The following is an 18400-nucleotide window of genomic DNA, read 5'->3' as shown; positions in this document are numbered from 1 at the left end:
GATTTAAGGCAGTGATTTGGGAGCAACGATCAGTGTTTGAGAACAATTCTTTCAGCTTGTGATTATCAACTATGTGTTGTGTTTATTTAAGCCGAATTGCTGTCCGTTTTTCTGGTTGTTTGTTTTCTTATTTTGCTTTATTTATCTTTTTGCAAGGTAGTTTGGCACAATTGCTTCTTAAAAGGCAAATTCCCCCTAAGCACTTTGGACCAGAGGTCGAAGGCTTCATCGATCCGAGGATCTAGTTGACGGACAAGTAGTGTTCCTTTCATTACCCCCCGGTTACTAGACGGAGGTCAGTTAGGCATAGTACATAAGTACAGTGGTTACCAGATCAGCGGTCCTTATCCACCCCACTAGTGTGTAGTCGTGCTGAGGTTTCCGTTTCTACCGCAGAGAGAGATACACCTGTTGCAAGTATGGAGGACATGATGCGTTAGCTCCAAGAGACCATGCAAGCCATGCAGCGGGATGCTGCCCGCCAAGCTGAGTTTGTCGCGCGTCAAGCAGAGGTTATGGCTTAACAGACAGAGCTGATTGCTAGACTTCAGCAACAATAGCAACCGCAACAAGCCGGAGCATCTGCTTTGCTTCCACCCCCATCTCCACCTAGAGTTCCAACACTCGGGGAAACTGCAAACGTTCAGGAGAATACGGACGTCCCAACGGGGCCAGTTCCACCCCCAATCCTACCTCAGCTGTCCAAAGCACCGACTAATCTAGTGGATACACCGTTTGAATTTGAGGTGGATCCAACAGCGCTGAAAGTGAGCAAGTTGGAAAAGCTGTTAAAAAAGGCTTAAGGCGTTAAATCCATTCCGGACATAGAGGATGGATACACCGATTCGGCGGTGACTTTGCCAGACCGGTTCAAGATGCTGCATATAGATTGCTTTGACGGATCTAGGGATCTCATGGTACATCTGCGGTTGTTCTCAGATATCCTAAGGCCAATGGGCCTCTCCAGACTGCAAAAGCTTTCCCTCTTCGGCCGAACCCTGTCGGGTGTTGCGGTTATTTGGTACGCAAAGCTGGAGGACTCTGTCAAGAGAAGCTGAGAGGAGATGGCTGAGGCCTTTATAGCTCAATACTCCTACAACACGCAGATCGAGATCATAACTCGTGATCTCGAGACAACCAGACAGGAGCCGAAAGAGGGCTTCTCTGACTTTGTAACCCGTTAGAGGGCCAAAGCTTCTATGATGACCACCAGGCCGGTCGAGAAGGATCAGATATGGATGGTTGTGCGCAACCTCCAACCCAAGCTGATGCAAAAAATGATCGTCTTACCCCTCCCCACCTTTTCTGATTTACACGAGATTGGGGTACAGATTGAGGACGCCATGAAGCAGGGCTTGTTTGACCACGAGAGAGAGCAGCCCAAGAGGGCATTTACACACAATTTGAATGCAGGCACGAGTAGTGCTGCAGCTACTAGAACTTTTGATGTGGACATGGTCACCACCACCACTCCAAAAACACTTACAACTACACTCTTCACCGGTGTGTCCGGAACCAACTCACAAACTGCCAGATATCCACCCCGAGGCCAGAGAACCTTCACCCCACTGTACATGTCTTTGTCAACAACCCTGAGGGTCCTGATCAAAAAGGGGCATTTGAAGCCCTTGGAGCCGCAGCCATTACCAGACAAACTTTCTTCCTCCCATAACCCGACCAAATACTGTGCCTTTCACCAACAACACGGTCATGACACCAACTCGTGCTACAGACTGCATCATGAGATCTAGGATCTTATTGACAACAAGGTGATTGCGCCTCTAGAGAAGCCGAATGTCACCACCAACCCACTCCCACCACATAACCAAGCTCCACCACCCAAACATATCAACCTGATCCAAACCGCGGCCATTCCTTATGACCTGAGCATATATATCACACCCTCCCACCTACCCAAGCCTAAGGTGTTCATTCCAGACAGCACGAACTTGTACATGTTGAGCATCTCCCAAACCCAACCTGAGCCGGTAGTGGTGACTGTCGAAGATAGAACCGAGATAACTTTGGAGGCAAATGGGAATGTTGAATCAGAGCCTGAGGGGCCTGCGAGCTTTGCGTACAATCTAAGTGGTTATATCACATCAACAGACCAGGCTAAGTTGAGGGTAGAGTTTCCAGTTAGGGCAGAGATCTATATGGTTCGGGAGGATGGACCTAGTCAGGGGCTAGATGACCTAGCAGAGCTAGAAGAAGACATCACAAATCTGTAGTTCTTTGAAAAGCACGATTCAGGGGATGTGAACATCAACTGGTTTGACTTGGATGGATTGGCAGAGAATACGGAGGGACTCAGTGACCAGCCAGATGTTGTTGAGGAAACTCAGCCAGAATGGGGGCAATCAGAAGTTGGGATATCAACAGTGGCCGGAATGGCCGAGAATCAGGAAGAATCGCAGGAGAGCACCAGTGTTAAGAATTTTGCTCGGGATACGGGTAGTTTGAGTATAGAAACACTGAACGGGAGGCTGCACTGAAGCGGCTTAAGCAGGAAAAGATCGAGGATCTTGAGAGGGCTAGGAAGGCCAAGGCCCCTTCAGGGATGAAATGTGCTATGAGCACAAAAACAGTTACAACGGAGCCAGACAGTTGTCTGTCAGTTGCCGACGGCATGTGGTGGGAAGACGATGACTTACGTCTTGCCCACACTGACGAGGATTGGGGGCAGAACCAACCGGATGACACCTGGTATGTTGAGGAGGTTGACCATATGACTAGGAGTGGGCGGTATTTCAAGCCCCCACACTTGGACCAGCCGGAGGCGTCCGGGAAGGACAAAGAAACAGAGAGGCAGAAAGAAAAACTGCTCAAAGAGGAGACTGTACTGAAACAGCTTAAGAAAATTCAAGCAGACATCTCCATCTGGGGATTGTTTATGGCCTCAAGAGTTCATAGACAAGTTATCCTTTCTGCAATGGACAGGACTAAACTTTCAATTGACACAACTCCTGAGCAGTTGGTAGGGCTGGTTTTCTCGGGAGGAGCTTCCTCGACCTTGACTTTCACTGACAAGGAACTGCTGCTTGAGGGCTTAGATCATAACAAACCGCTCTATATCTTTGTCGAGTGTAGAGAGAAATGGATACCGGTGGTCCTTGTTGACACAAGATCTGCTATCGATGTGTGTCCGTCGAGAATGACATATGCTATCGGGTTGAAGCTCGCAGATTTTGTGCCTACGGCCCAGGTGATATGGGCCTATGATAATACCAGCCGAGAGGTGCTAGGGACTGTACAGATTTGGACTCAAGTTGGTCCAGGGCAACAGGATATTGAGTTTCATGTCTTGGATGTCCCGGCCACCTTCAATCTACTCCTAGGGTAGCCGTGGCTGCACCAGGTGAAGGCTGTCTCTTCCACCTTGCACCAAATGCTGAAGTATCCCTACGGGAAGGGGGTGGCAATTGTTTTTGGGAATTCTTCGATACATCCGCTGCTAGAGGTTTCTACACCAGTTCTGGAGATTGAGCATGGCACAGAGGATGTGTTTTTGTCAGGATTCACCCTAGTTGAGGCCCGGCTTGTACAGAATATTCTAGCTGTTGATGAGGGGCTATACGTCAGCGTGCAGTTTGTCTACCTTATGAACAAGTTTCAACACATGCCCGGAATGGGATCAGGGTGAAGTGGCCGGAAAGGTGTTGCAGCATCGGCCGAAGTGCCGCACAACCCATATACCTTTGGCTTAGGTTATCTACCTACCAAAGAGGATTGGGCGAGGAAAGGAAGAGAGATGAAAGAAAGAGCCAGGGCAAAGCAAGCCGAGAAGCATTATGAGTTGGTGCACAGATCTATCCAGGGGACCCTGAACGGACGCTTTGTCCGAGAGGGGGAAGACTTCCCGTTTTGTGGCTTTTCGAAGCCATGGTTGAATGCAGAGAAGCGGCGCTTGCCTGGCTTCGAAATATTTTTTGATCTTCAGTTGTCCGGGGATGAAGTTGCCGAAGAGCAGACAGACCCACCAATTGAGGCTGAGCAGTGCAAGGAAGGGAATTTCGAGAGCACATAAATTGAGATGGGGGTAGCACTGGCTTGTCTCCTCTCAGATCCTCAGATTGTACCGAAGTGCTTGGGGGATAACTTCTTAGTTTCCATGATCGGGGATGAAGTGGTTGTGGGCCCATCTTCAGGTATTCTTGATGCATCCATCGCACCCTCCCTCATCTGGCAATACGAGGAGGGCTTTTTATCGAGCAGCTTCGGGTCAGGTAGTGAGCTGAAACTGATTCCACTGAGTCTATGGAGTCCGAATCAGGTTCTAGCTCGTCTGAGTCTGAGTCTGGTATTCTTGGGGGTGATAACCCGGATGCCACTGTCCTGTCCAGGTCGTCTTTTTCTTTTTCCATTGAGTCTGTTGTAACAAGGAATCAGGCGGACTAGATGTTATTAATGAGAATGGTACGGCTGTGGCTTCCGAGTACTTTTCTATGCCTTTAATTTATTGCATTAATCAAGACTTTCAAAATTTTGATGAAAACGACGAGGAAGAAATTCTTCCGGTTTTACAACGTCTGATTGATCAAGAGTAGGAGAGGTTTGTAAAACCTTTGGTTGATGAAATCACCACAATTAATGTTGGTACTGAGAAGGACCCGCGGCTGGTCCAGATCGGGTCCACGTTGTCTTCGGAGGAGCGCGAGCGCTTAGTCGCTTTATTAAAAGATTTCAAAGATGTTTTTGCGTGGTCCTACGAAGACATGCCTGGAGTCGATCCTGAGATTGTACAGCACCGGATCCCTTTTGATCCAGAGGCCTGACCTGTTCAACAGAAGCTCCGAAGGATCTGCCCGGACTGGGCTCTGAAAATCAAAGAAGAGGTCACCAAGAAGATTGACGCAGGGTTCCTGTTGGTATCTGAATACCCTACTTGGTTGGCCAATATAGTTCCGGTGCCGAAGAAGGACGGCATAATTCGGGTATGTGTGGACTTCAGGGATTTGAACAAAGCCAGTCCGAAGGACGACTTTCCTCTGCCGCATATCGACAAATTAGTGGACTTCACTGCTGGGCATGCGCTGCTCTCGTTCATGGATGGGTTTTCAGGCTACAATCAGATTTTGATGGCACCCAAAGACAGGGAGAAGACTGCTTTCACCACCCCGTGGGGAACCTATTGTTATAGGGTGATGCTGCTTGGGTTGAAAAAAGCTAGGGCTACGTATCAATGGGCTGCGACCACGATTTTGCACGATATGATCCATAAAGAGGTTGAGGTGTATGTGACATCCCTGTTCTGTATTATGCTAATTGGTCCTTAAGTTGTTTATGGTTATGTGTTTAGCATGGTTTTGTATGCCATTATGTGAAAATAGGTGGTTTTGAATTTCTATCTGTTCACCGTAGGAATATCTGTTTGATTTTACCGCTTCGAAAATCAAATTGGAGGCCTTATCGGCCACAGAACTTGAAATCGACTACGCCGTTGTGATTGGCATAATTTTTAGAGCCTACGGTGAAATTTAATTGAAAATTGATTCGGGTTAGATTAAACCGATTAAATTGATGAATTAGAGCCCAACTACTTTATTATTATAATCTTGGCTTTAGTGGATTTTGTTGTCAAGCTTTAAACACTCAATCTCTTCCTCCTTAGCCTCATTTTGACTGATATTAAACTCAAGGAAGAGAAGAGAGGGCCGGTTGTAGAGAGAGAAAGGGAGAGACTTATGTAATTTGGGCTCAAGACTTGGGAATTTGAAGATCTAGCTCAAGATTTGGCTAGAGTTTGAGGGTTGAAACTCTTAGGTAAGTGAATTCATGGACTCTTGTTTGTAATTTGTAAGTTCAAAGTTGAAAGAATGTTAAAGAGCATGAAATGAGTTGATTTTTGTTGAGTTTGAAGTCTTGGAACTCATGCATGTAAGAAATTACTTTGAATCTGCATGTTTGAGCTTGAAACACATGATTCATGTAGAGTTTTGGGTAAAGCTCATGTTGTAATCACCATTTGTACCATCTAAGTTGAGAATGATGAGCATCTCCCACATGCATGTACAAATCATGGGAGTATAAGTCTTGAATGTTTGAATTTGAGCATGTTGATGATGGGTTTGAGATATTTCGGGACATGCATGTAGATAAATCATGAAATTGAGCTTCCTGATGTTGTAATCTTGTATTAGTAGCATGTTAGCATGTGCAAATGTGTAATTTGAGCCATTGCATGCAAGTAATGTAGCTGGAAAACCGATTTGGAGCTCAAGAACTCAATCTGGAAAACCCAGATTTTCGATGTCCGCTCGAGCGGGTGAAGTTACGCTCGAGTGGAGAAATCGAGCTCCCAGCATTTTCTGCAGACATGGTTTCCGCTCGAGCGGATAAGTTGACGCTCGAGCGTGGGAGCTATTTTGACGGGCCTTCCGCTCGAGTGCCCTATTTAACGCTCGAGCGTATTTTTCATGCAACCAGTACTTTTGCAGGCCTTGAGGGTCCGCTCGAGCGGATAAATTGACGCTCGAGCGGGGACCCTAATTTCTGGAATTTTGTTCATGCGTTCTGTGTTTCGTTTTCCGTTCTCTTTCACTTGTAATCACTCTTAGGCGTATGTTAAACATTATAAATGAGTTAATGAGATAAGAATAAAGCCTAAAGAGGAATATGTGAATTAAGGGACGGATTGAATTGTTAATGACCCTTTTGTGTGCATGGAATGTGTAGGGTCAAGCTCCAGGGCGAATCCATAAGCCGATCACTGTGAGTAATATCGATATTTGAATGCTTGCGAATGTCCAATTGTTTACTCCTTTTTAGGCTTTATGAATTGCTAATTGGGATTGTGGACGTAAGTCTGATATGAATGTATAAATGGACCTAAGGTCGTTTCGATAAGCATAAATGGACCCAAGGTCGTTTTGAAATGAATGAATAGACCAAAGGTCGTTTTGAAATGAATGAATGGACCAAAGGTCGTTTTGAAATGAATGAATGGACCAAAGGTCGTTTTGATGTGAATGAATGGACCAAAGGTCGTTTTGAAATGAATGAATGGACCAAAGGTCGTTTTGATGTGAATGAATGGACCAAAGGTCGTCCTGATATAAATGAATGGACCAAAGGTCGTCCTGATGTAAATGAATGGACCAAAGGTCGTTTTGACACATGTGAATGGGCCGAAGGCCGTTTTGACATGAACGAGTGGGCCAAAGGCCGTTTTGACATAAATGAATGGGCCGAAGGCCGTTTTGACAAAAATGAATGGGCCGAAGGCCGTTTCGACATAAGTGAATGGGCCGAAGGCCGTTTTGCCATGAATGGAAACCCAAATGGGCCAAAGGCCAGAATGTTGGAACTACAGTTACTTGATTTGCATTTCGTATAGTCATATATATTTGCTAATTTGAAGTATGAATTGGGCCCAAGGCCGTTTGGAGCATGTTGTTCTACATATTGTGATGTAACTGTCATATTTGATATTATTCACTGGGCTATCGCTCACGCTCATTCATGTCTTTGTAGGTGAGCCAAGAGAAGTCCAAACCCAGCCCCATTGAAGTCTGCCAGGAATAACATGAGTTTGGAGAGTCAGCCTTGTGTCTCACGCACGAGACTCAACCTTGCCTTTCTGTAATGTATTTCCATTTTGTCTTGTTGGCAAGGATCTTGTGTATATCGGTATGTAGTTGTGATATGGGTTGACTCAATTTAGATGATCCTGTCTGTAATGAATTTTGTGAAACTGTATTTTTGACGTGGGTTATTAACGTATCTGAGCATGGTTTGTTTGACGTGCATATAAGCACGGCTCTATGGACAAAATTTTTAAATTTTTGCTTCCGTTTGGCCCCTTTACTCTGACAAGTTACGTCTGTATCGGTCTGAGGCCGTAGGTAATCACAGGATTACTGGCCGGTCATGTCCTTAACCCATAGGGGCGGGTTCGGGTCGTGACAGTGTACGTGGACGACATGATTGTCAAGTCTAAGGAAAGAGAGGTGTACTACACCGCCTTGCAGAAATTCTTCCAACGGATCAGAGAGTATCGATTATGGATGAATCCTCAGAAATGTACATTTGGTGTTACAGTAGGGAAAATGCTGGGGTTCTTGATCACACAAAGGGGTATCGAGGTCGATCCTTCTAAAATCAAGGCCATCTTAGAAATGCCACCACCGAGGACTGAAAAGGAGGTGCGAGGCTTTTTGGGTAAAGTGCAATTCATAAGACGGTTTATTGCAAAATTCACCTTGACTTGTGAACCACTGTTTGGTCTCCTAAAGAAAGGAAAGAAGTTGTAATGGGACGACCGATGCCAAGTTGCTTTCGAGCAGATCAAGCAATATCTACAGAACCCACCTGTGTTGTCACCGCCTGAGCCGGGGAAACTGTTGATTCTGTACCTATCAGTGACTGAAACGATAATGGGCTGCATGTTTGCACAGGAGTTTGAGGACAAAGTGGAGAAGGTTATCTACTACCTGAAAATGCTGGATTACGAGACCCGCTACACTTCGCTAGAGAAAGCTTGTTCGGCCTTGGTATGGGCTACCAGGAAGTTGAGGCAATACTTGTTAGCTCACTCTATAATTCTAGTTTTGAGATTAGATCCCATCAAATATCTCTTCGAGAAACCAGTGCTTATGGATAGGCTAGCCCGTTGGTTGCTTCTGCTTTCCGAATTTGATTTGAAGTACATGACGCGCAAGTTAGTGAAAGGAAGAGCAGTAGCGGAGTTCCTAGCCGACCACCCAATTGAAGGGGATGAAGCAGTTGAGTATCTATTCCCAGATGAGGCCATTCTGTACGTCGAAGAAGAGACTTGGACTATGTACTTTGACGGAGCGTCAAACCAATACGGGTATGGGATAGGGGTGTTGCTGATAGCACCCGACAATCTCCGTATACCTTTAGCATTCAAACTCCGGTTCAAAGTATCGAACAATGAGGCAGAGTATGAGGCATGTATTGCTGGATTGGAAGCCACCCTGGAACTAGGGGCAAAACGGTTGGATGTCATCGGGGACTCGAACCTTGTTGTATCTTAAGCTAAAGGAGATTGGAAAGTTAAAGAAGAAAAGATGAGAATCTATCACCAGACCTTGGACGTTCTGATTCCTCGGTTTGAGAAACTGAACTTTGTTCATCTGTTAAGAGAGAACAACAGGTTCGCTAATTCATTAGCAAGATTCATTAGCAACTCTATCTTCTATGATAGATATCCCTTTCGGAGTCCGTATACGTCCGATCATCATTGAACAAAAATTCGTGCCGGCTTACGAGCTGATTGTTGCCATAGATGAGGTATAAGATGAGAATCCCTAGTTTTACGACATTTGGAACTTCTTGGAAAAGGAGGTGTATCCACCAGGGGCAAATGCCAAAGATAAGAGGGCAATTCGAAGAATGGCTGCTCAGTTCATCATCTGAGGGGATAAACGGTACAAGTGGGGTCATCTTGGGATGCATAAGCTGTGTGTTGATGCTGAAGAGTCCAAGCACCTGATGGAAGCCATCCATGGAGGGGAGTGTGGAGCACACATGAGCGGGGTGATGCTAGCTCAGAAGATCCTTAGACAGAGTTATTACTGGTCAACCATGGAGGATGATTGTATTGGCTTTGTCCGGCGATGCCACAAGTGCCAGATCCATGCAAATCGCATGAACATTCTGCTGTCGAAGCAGTACAACATGACTTCGCCATGGACGTTTTCAGTCTGGGGGATTGATGTAATTGGGGTTGTCACTCTGAAGGGGTCCAACGGGCATGAGTACATTCTGGTAGCGATAGACTACTTCACGAAGTGGGTTGAGGCCCAATCTTACGCGGTGTTGAAGGCATCGCATGTCGCTAAGTTCATCAGGAACAACATTATTTGTCGCTACAGGGTCTCAAATGAGATTATTTCGGATAATGGTTCCCACTTCAAGAAGGAGGTGATCGACTTGTTGGAGAAATAAAACGTGGCTTGTCATAAGTCATCTACATATCGACCGCAAACCAACGGAGCAGTTGAGGCCGCCAACAAGAACATCAAGCACATTCTGCAGAAGATGGTGAAAACCTACAGGGACTGGCCAGATAAGCTGCCATTTGCTCTTTGGAGCTACCGGACTTCAATTCGAACTTCTACTGTGGCAACTCCGTATTCCTTGGTTTATGGGATGGAGGCTATTCTGCCTATCGAAGTTGAGGTTCCGTCATTACGAGTATTGGCTGAGTGTCAGATAGTTGAGGCAGATTGGCAGCAAAGCAAATTCGAAGAACCCATGCTCTTTGATGAAAGAAGGCTGAAAGCACTATATCACGTCCAGGGTTATCAACGAAGAATTGCCAGGGCTTTCAACAAGAAGGTTAAGTACAGGAATTTAAAAGAGGGAAATCTAGTGCTCAAAGACAACCGAGCTCCCATCCATGACCCTAGGGGCAAGTTCAGACCCAATTGGACTGGACCTTACATCATCAAGTCTATTTGGTCGGGTGGAGCTGTCGTTCTGATGGATTTAGATGGCCTTGAGTTCTCCTAGCCGATCAACATGGACAAGTTAAAGAAATACTATCCCTAAGTGGCTCGTTAGGCCGAAAACCCAAAAGGGCGACCTAGGAAAAAGTTAGAGCACAGAAAATTTGAATAAATAAAAACTGAGCTCGCAAGGTTGAAAACCCATAAAGGGCGATCTTGGCAAAAGTTAGAGCGCAAAAGGAGAGTGCCAATATACGAGTGAACTCGAACCGAACTACATAAGACTTGATTCCCATCTTCGGGATACGTAGGCAACTTCATTCTGAAGTCCAGCCATAAACATTTCCGAATCAACTTTGTCCATGTGATCATATTGGTCATCTTTGTCTATTCTGCATTCAAGAGCTCGGTTGTGATCTCCAGTGCAGTGCTATTTAGACTAGGGGCAACTTTCCAGTTGCTGGATCCGGGGTTGTACATCTCAATGATAGATCTCGGGCGTGTCCAGTTTTGATCCATATCGAAAATGGTTTTGAAAAGTTTTAATAAAAGTTGATTTTGCTCAAATTAATCTTTTTACAACTTAGACCATTTTTGGACCAAATGGAAAATTTTCAGTACCCACAACTTTCAATTACATTGATTTCAATACAGAGTTCTCCTACTCTTAAATACAAATTGAAGTTGCTTTTTATTACATTCATTGTGATACCCCTATCCCGAAATATTCTAATTGGTCCTTAATTTGAGTATCATTATGTGTTTACCATGATTTTGTGTGCCATTATGTGATTTTGAAGTTTTATCTGTTCACCGTAGGAATATCTGTTTGAATAATTAGCTTTGGAAACTTAATTGAGGGCCTTATCGGCCACAGAACCCGAAGTTGATTACGCCATTGTGATTGGCATAATTTTTAGAGCCTACGGTGAAATTTAATTGAAAGACTGATTCGAGCCAGATTAAATTGATTAATTAACGAATTGGTGCTCCAATATGTGATATTAACTTAATGGGGCTTAGTGGGGTTATATGGGACCCTTATGCACTCAACTCCCTCCTTTTATTTCATTTTTGGGGCTGAGTAAACTCTCTAGAGGAGGAGAGACCCGAACCAGAGAGAGAGAGGGGAGGAAATCAAAGTTTTGCTCTTAAATCTTGGAAGTCTTGAAAGCAACTCTAGACTTGACCATAAATTGGAAGAATTGAGCCTCTAGGTAAGCATTGATTCTTGAATCCATGAGTTAATGTGTAATCTTGTGTGTTCAAGAGTTGTGGTGATCAATAGCATGATTTGAGCTGGTTTTATTGAAATGGAGGCTTGATATGTGCATGCATGTAGAGAATTCCTATGGAATCACAAAATCTAGCATGTAATTTGTGTAATTGTGAAAGATTGGTAGTGTAATCCCACATGCAAGCATGTCTTTGTTGAATCTTATAGCAATGAGCACTAATTGCATTATTTGAAATGAATGTGAAGTCAAAATGGGCATGCATGTACAAAACATGGGGGTATAAGTCTTGAATGTTTGAATTTGAGCATGTTGGTGATGGGTTTGAGATATTTTGGGACATGCATGTAGATAAATCATGAAATTGAGCTTCCTGATGTTGTAATCCTGTATTAGTAGCATGTTAGCATGTGTAAATGTGTAATTTGGGCCATAACATGCATGAATTGTTGGTTGAAAGTCGAAATGAAGCTCAGGAACACAGTTCTGGGTTTTCCAGAATTTTGAGGTCCGCTCGAGCGGGGAACCTGACGCTCGAGCGGGAAATGCGGGCTCCCAGCACCTTTTTGCAGACTTGATGTCCGCTCGAGCGGGGTAATTAACGCTCGAGCGTGGGAGCTGTTTTAACAGGACTTCCGCTCGAGCGCCCTATTTAACGCTCGAGCGTATTTTTCATGCAACCAGTACTTTTGCAGGCCTTAAGGGTCCGCTCGAGCGGGTAAGTTGACGCTCGAGCAGGGACCCTGTTTTCCTGAAATTTCGTTCATGCATTCTGTGTTCTGTTTTCCGTTCTCTTTCACTTGTAAGCACTCTTAGGCATATGTTAAGCATTGTAAATGAGGAAATGAAATGTGAATTAAGCCTAAAGAGAGATATGTGAATTAAAGAACGGATTGAACTGTTAGTGACCCTTTGTGCTCAATGTGTAGGGTCAAGTTCCAGGGCAAATCCACAAGCCGATCACTGTGAGTAATATCAATACTTGAAAGCTTATCAATGTCCAATTGTGTATTCCCTTATAAGCTTTATGAGTTGCTAATTGGGATTATGGACAAAGGTCTGACATGAATGAATAACTGGGCCAAAGGCCGTTTTGATACAAATGAATGGGCCAAAGGCCGTTTTGATATAAATGAATGGGCCAAAGGCCGTTTTGATGTAAATGAATGGGCCGAAGGCCGTTTTGATGTAAATGAATGGGCCGAAGGCCGTTTTGACACAGATGAATGGGCCAAAGGCCGTTTTGACACAGATGAATGGGCCAAAGGCTGTTTTGACATGAATGAATGGGCCGAAGGCCGTTTTGACATGAATGAATGGGCCGAAGGCCGTTTTGACGTAGATGGAAATCAGAATGGGCCAAAGGCCAATCTGTTTAGAACTACAGTCACTTGATCTGAACTTTGTATAAATGTACATATGTTAAGTAGGAATATGAATTGGGCCCGAGGCCGTTTGGAGTATATTGTTCTACATATTGATTATATGACTTTTGTATTTGATATTATTCACTGGGCTATCGCTCACGCTCATTCATGTGTTTGTAGGTGAGCCAAAGGAAGTTCAAACCCAGCCCCAGTGAAGTCTGCTAGGAAAAATCCAAGTTTTGGGGAAGTCAGCCTTGCGTCTCACTCTTGAGACCTATCCTTGCCTCTTTGCCATGTATTTTATATTTGGTCTTGTCGGCAAGGACTTTATGTATATCTGTATATAGTCTGTCATAGGTTGACTCGTTTTGGATGATCCTGTCTGTATTGAATTTTGTGAAACTGTACTTTTGATGTGGGTTATTAACGTAGTTGAGTATGGTCTGTTGATGTGCATATAAGCACGGCTCTATGGACAAAGTTTTAATTTTTGCTTCCGTTTGGCCCCTTTACTCTGACAAGTCATCTTATTTCGGTCTGAGGCCGTAGGTAATCACAGGATTACTGGCCGGTCATGTCCTTAACCCATAGGGGCGGGTTCGGGTCGTGACATTCATAAAGAAAACTTGAAAGTACTGATTAAAGCAAATAAATTCGGGACATAGTCAGGTGTTCCTGCACCCCCTTCTAGAGCTTGTGAAAGCCTCTGATGCCAAAGTAGGCCCAACTTGCGCCTCTTCATCAAGCTAAGCTATGCACTCATCAGAGAGGGTGCAACTGAAAGTGGGAGCGGGGGCCAGAAGCTCTCTCGTCCTCCATGCTGTGCGCCTCGGACTGGAAATGCAGCAGTGTATTCTATCCCCTCTTCCGGGCAAGTCTGATCATGGCCAAATTGACGCCGGATTCGGAACGGGAAGTAAAAGACACAATGTGTCAGGCCGATCAATTGAATCCTGGGCTGATGAGACATACTGTAACTCATCGCTGACAGATTGAGCCAGGGGTAGCGCCAAGCAATGTTGACAGCTGACAGACTGCACATCTATTTGTACCACCATCCCTTATCAGGGGCATCGACTAGACGTCGCTGGAAGAAATAGCCGTGAGCTGAATATGCTGGGCATGAGTCCACAACCTGCAACTTATCCATCAACCATATTTGGGGAGGGATGAAAAATGAGAGATTAAAGAATAGAGAGGTGTATGTGGAGAGAAAAGTGAGAAAAGGATTTTAAGAGAAAAACCGAGCCTGAGGACCGAGTGATGTGAGAAATATATGTGAGATAGGGTGGGAAACATTACCTGCAGCAGTAGTGGACTCTCCGTGAATCTAGTCATCTCTCGGCGATGGAAAGCATCCAAACCCATCAATGTCTCAGCTAGTGTCATGGCAATGTAGCTCTTGCCCTCTTTTAAGCCTTGGGCAACCTCAATCAAATGGACGCTAGATCCTCCGGAGCCTGGGGCAAGCAAGAAATGAGACAACACGCACAAGCAAAGCGCATGTTGCCGAAAACCCTGCCAGTGATGATCACCGCGGTCACCGGCATTAGAAAATCGATGAATCAAGCTCGGAATGTCCAGTTCTCTGTCGCGAATCAAAGACCGAACGCCATGCAAAGTGAGCCTGCACATCTGTCCTAAGGCTTGGATATGGCCGAAGCGGAATTGGGGCAAGATCTCTTCCTCGCGCTGAGATTCCATCAAAGCCTGGAAATCTTCAAAAGTGGGGCATATCTCTTGTCCGCCAAAGCTAAAGACATGAGTTACTGGATTCCAACACCTAGTTGCGGCATGGAGGAACGGAAAACGCAGCGGGGTGCGGCTCAGCGTGAATAGTGCATTTATTCCGAAGCCTCGGAAATTTAGCTTTTCCGAGCCATCCAAGTTAGCAATCCAATTTGTGAGATTTTGGGCAAGAAATGCCTCCATTTGGTGCAAAAACTGAGTTGAAATGGAAAAACTACGAAGTTGGGGCTTTTGTAGAAGATAAGGTGTTGAGTGGAAGACAGGTGTCAACAATCTGGGCACTTTCTGCATTAATGGCCGACCGGCCAAGTTTGATGGCCGACCGACCATCTTTTTAGCCGACCGGCTACTTTTTGTGGCTGGTAGCCCTTTATGGTGGCCGATGGCCTCCCACCTTGGCCGATGGCCTCCCACCTTGGCCGATGGCCCCTCCTTTGTTCTCTGAGCTGTCCATGTATTGGAAGTGTTGAGAACTTGTGTCTTGTTCCACTTCAAATGCTTTTTTTGTGACGATTTTGTGAAGTCGCGCCTGTGTTACTTCAATTTATACATCGAGTTGTTGCGTATTTGTTAATCGAGTTGTCGCATTTTTGTTTATCGAGTTGTATTTTACGTTGATTGTTAAGTTCTTGTCTTGCTTATCGAGTTGTATTCACATTTGGTTAGCATGTCAAGTCCTAGTTTTGTTTATTGAGTTGTTTTGTTCTTTCAGTTGTCAGTTGGTTCACTACTTGATTAAGACATTGCAATTCGAGTGTGTAGTTTTCAAACAAAGTTCAATCTCATTTACATGCTGTGTGATGCGATGTGATGCTTAAAATACAAATGCAAAACTTTTTGAACAAAAAGCTGTTTTCATTCCATCTTGGTTTCTTTTTTGTAAAAGTACAAAGTTTTAAAGAAAATAAAACTGCCTGAGGCTGTACAATGTGCAAAAACTACTAGTAAAAAGAAAAATAAAGCAAAAACAAAACATCTGAATCGGCGCCAGTTGCCTCAAGAGCGGGAAACCCTCTTCGTCCTCTTCCTCGACGAAGGCCCAGAACTACCGCAGTCAGCTCCGCTATCTGAGTCTGAACCCGAACCATCTCCAGCCTCATCTCCATCCTGAGACGACTCTGACTGTGGACTCACTGCCTCATCGTCAGACTCATCATCATCTGGGACAGGCACTCACGAACTGCTCCTGGTGTGAGCACGCCTAGCTCTGCTCTGGCTGTGCGCTGGAGTCCCTCGTCCCGCTCCCCCTGCTGCTCGGGGAGGCACTGAAGGTCCTGCTGAGGCACCTGATGTGGCTGGTATCTGGAATGGGGCCTGAAAAGAACAATTTGGCAAATGCATCAGTTATGCTATGCGAAGCTGAGTATGGTATCAAATGAAGTATATGATTACAGTGTATGAATGCTATGAGCAGTACATGAACGCCGTGAGCGGTGAATGATTGCAGTGTGTGAGAGCCATGGCTAGTAGTGAGATGCAGTGTATCGGTGCCGTGAGTGGTATATGAATGTGTTGTATCAAATGCAGTATTGATAATGTGATGCATCAGATCAGTATGGAGCAGATTATAGATGGTTTTAGGGCGGAGGTTGAAAGAACTTATAGGGATACCGTAAATACTGAGCAGGTCCATGCTCCTCTGTAGAATCCCCATCACCGAAGCCGACAGCTCCAGAGCCTACCCAGTGTACTCTATGGAAGCCTGCAAAAGTGTTGAGGTAATTAGTAATCTGTGGGATATCAACTAAAATGAAATGAATTTACATAATGTAAAGTATAGCATATACCGGGGTTGAGCCTCGAACTCCGACGAGCTCATGATCAGCTGGGGAAGGAGCGATGGGAATCTAATAAATCTCTCCGGCCCGTCCTCGGCATGTCATAGTAGTGGGCAGGTCTGGCCACTCCGCCCTCTGTCCCCTCCAGGAACCCCTCCTATCATGGGCCTGGGTCGCCCTGGATCCTCCCACTCCTCCTGCTGTGGCTACAGGTCTCTCTTTCTCACCTCGGTGAGCACTGGCCAGAGGTGGCATGAGACATGTCTGGATGAAGACGGTGTAGTCGCCGTCAAGTCTGAAAAAGTTAGCATCCCAACCTATCGTGAAATCAGTCATCTCCTGCGGGGTGTACGTCTCTATATGCCTCATGTGCGAAAAAGGTGGCATCGGGACTATCTGCTTAGGCAAACCGAGGCTCTATCGCAAGAAGCGCTCACCTAAGTACCACGCTCGGCAGACCGGACCCTCAAGCAAAACCTAGAATCGGGAAATCTCCCGAGCGGCCATAAACCGGTCTTTAACTACGTCAGGTAGCACTGCCCAGGGCTGCTAGGTGATCTGCAAATGACGGATATATAGGTTGTTATCTGTTGTTGAAAGTGTAATATAAAGCAAAGCTCAGATGAACTGTAAGGTTTGAAATACCTCCGCTGCGGCTACAGTGTCAAAATATCGGCGAAAGAATAAGAAAAACTCTCGGGGCCTCCGCTTGCACCTCACGTCGTACCTATGTGAATATGGAACCATGGGAGGCACATCTACCTCCGGCTATGGCGCAAGCCTCAGGAAGTAGGCACATACCCATAACTACAGAATGTGAGAGGGTGATAATGAGTATGTTTATCAGTAAAGCAGTATACAGATAAAGCAGAAATCAGAGAATGATGTGCAGTGTCTTGTGCAATGTGTGCAGTGTACAACTAGTGTAAAGCAGATTGCGTGTTATGCAGTGTGTGTGGTGTACAGATAATATAAAGTAGGACTGTAAAGTAGAAGGGAAAGATGTACCTCCCAGGCTCTCCAGTAGCCTCCTAGCAGATCCCGCTCCGGCGAGATAAAGAACTCATGTATCCATACAGTGTGGCCAACCCTGCACTGCCCCAGTCATAGCGCTGGATGCGAGACACGTCTACCAGTGCACTCAAGAGGTAGAGGCCAACGGTGTTCGCCCGATCGGCGAATAGAGTAGTGCCAAGCAAGAACATGAGGAACCCCCGGGCGTAGTGCTCGACCTCTTCGCGGGTCGTCGGCGTCTCCCCCTTGAACTGGTCGGCGAACCACGAATATCGTACCATCCTTGGTCGGGAGAGAGGTGGGTGAGTCCCTAGCAAAAAGATCCGAGCAGCATCCCACTCGCCTATATCAGTGTCGAAAGGGATCGGATCACCCCCTACTCTGATGTTGGTAAGCATGGAGAAGTCAAAAAGAGTCATCGTCATCTCCCCCGCAGTAGAAAAGTGGAAGGAATCGGTGGTGTCCCACCACCTCTCCACTAAGGCTCCTAGAAGAGGCCGACTCGCAGTGAAGCGCGAGAGTCCCATGCAGAATATAACAAAACCGGCCTTATCGACGATGTGGCGAACATCATCAGGTAGCTCCAGGTACCAGTCTTGTGCAATGGTGTTCCCATAACCTCAGAAGGTAAGATAATCTCCCTGTGTTCGAGATAAATAGACGCAAGACAGTGTCAGAAAACAGTGTATGCATATGTTCAGAATTGATAGAAATGCAGTGAATGTATGAGTTCAAATTGTCAGAAATACAGTGTGTGAATGTGCTCAGAATGAACTAGGCATACGGTGTACAAGTGTGTTTAGGGACAGGTGAAGAGCAGTGTTGGCTATCCCAGATATTGA

This window comes from Camellia sinensis, chromosome 2, assembly GCF_055761805.1.
Source record: "Camellia sinensis isolate YWXY chromosome 2, ASM5576180v1, whole genome shotgun sequence".
Taxonomy (NCBI): domain Eukaryota; kingdom Viridiplantae; phylum Streptophyta; class Magnoliopsida; order Ericales; family Theaceae; genus Camellia; species Camellia sinensis.
The sequence above is the reverse complement of the archived record's forward strand: the minus strand, read 5'-3'. Positions refer to the sequence as shown.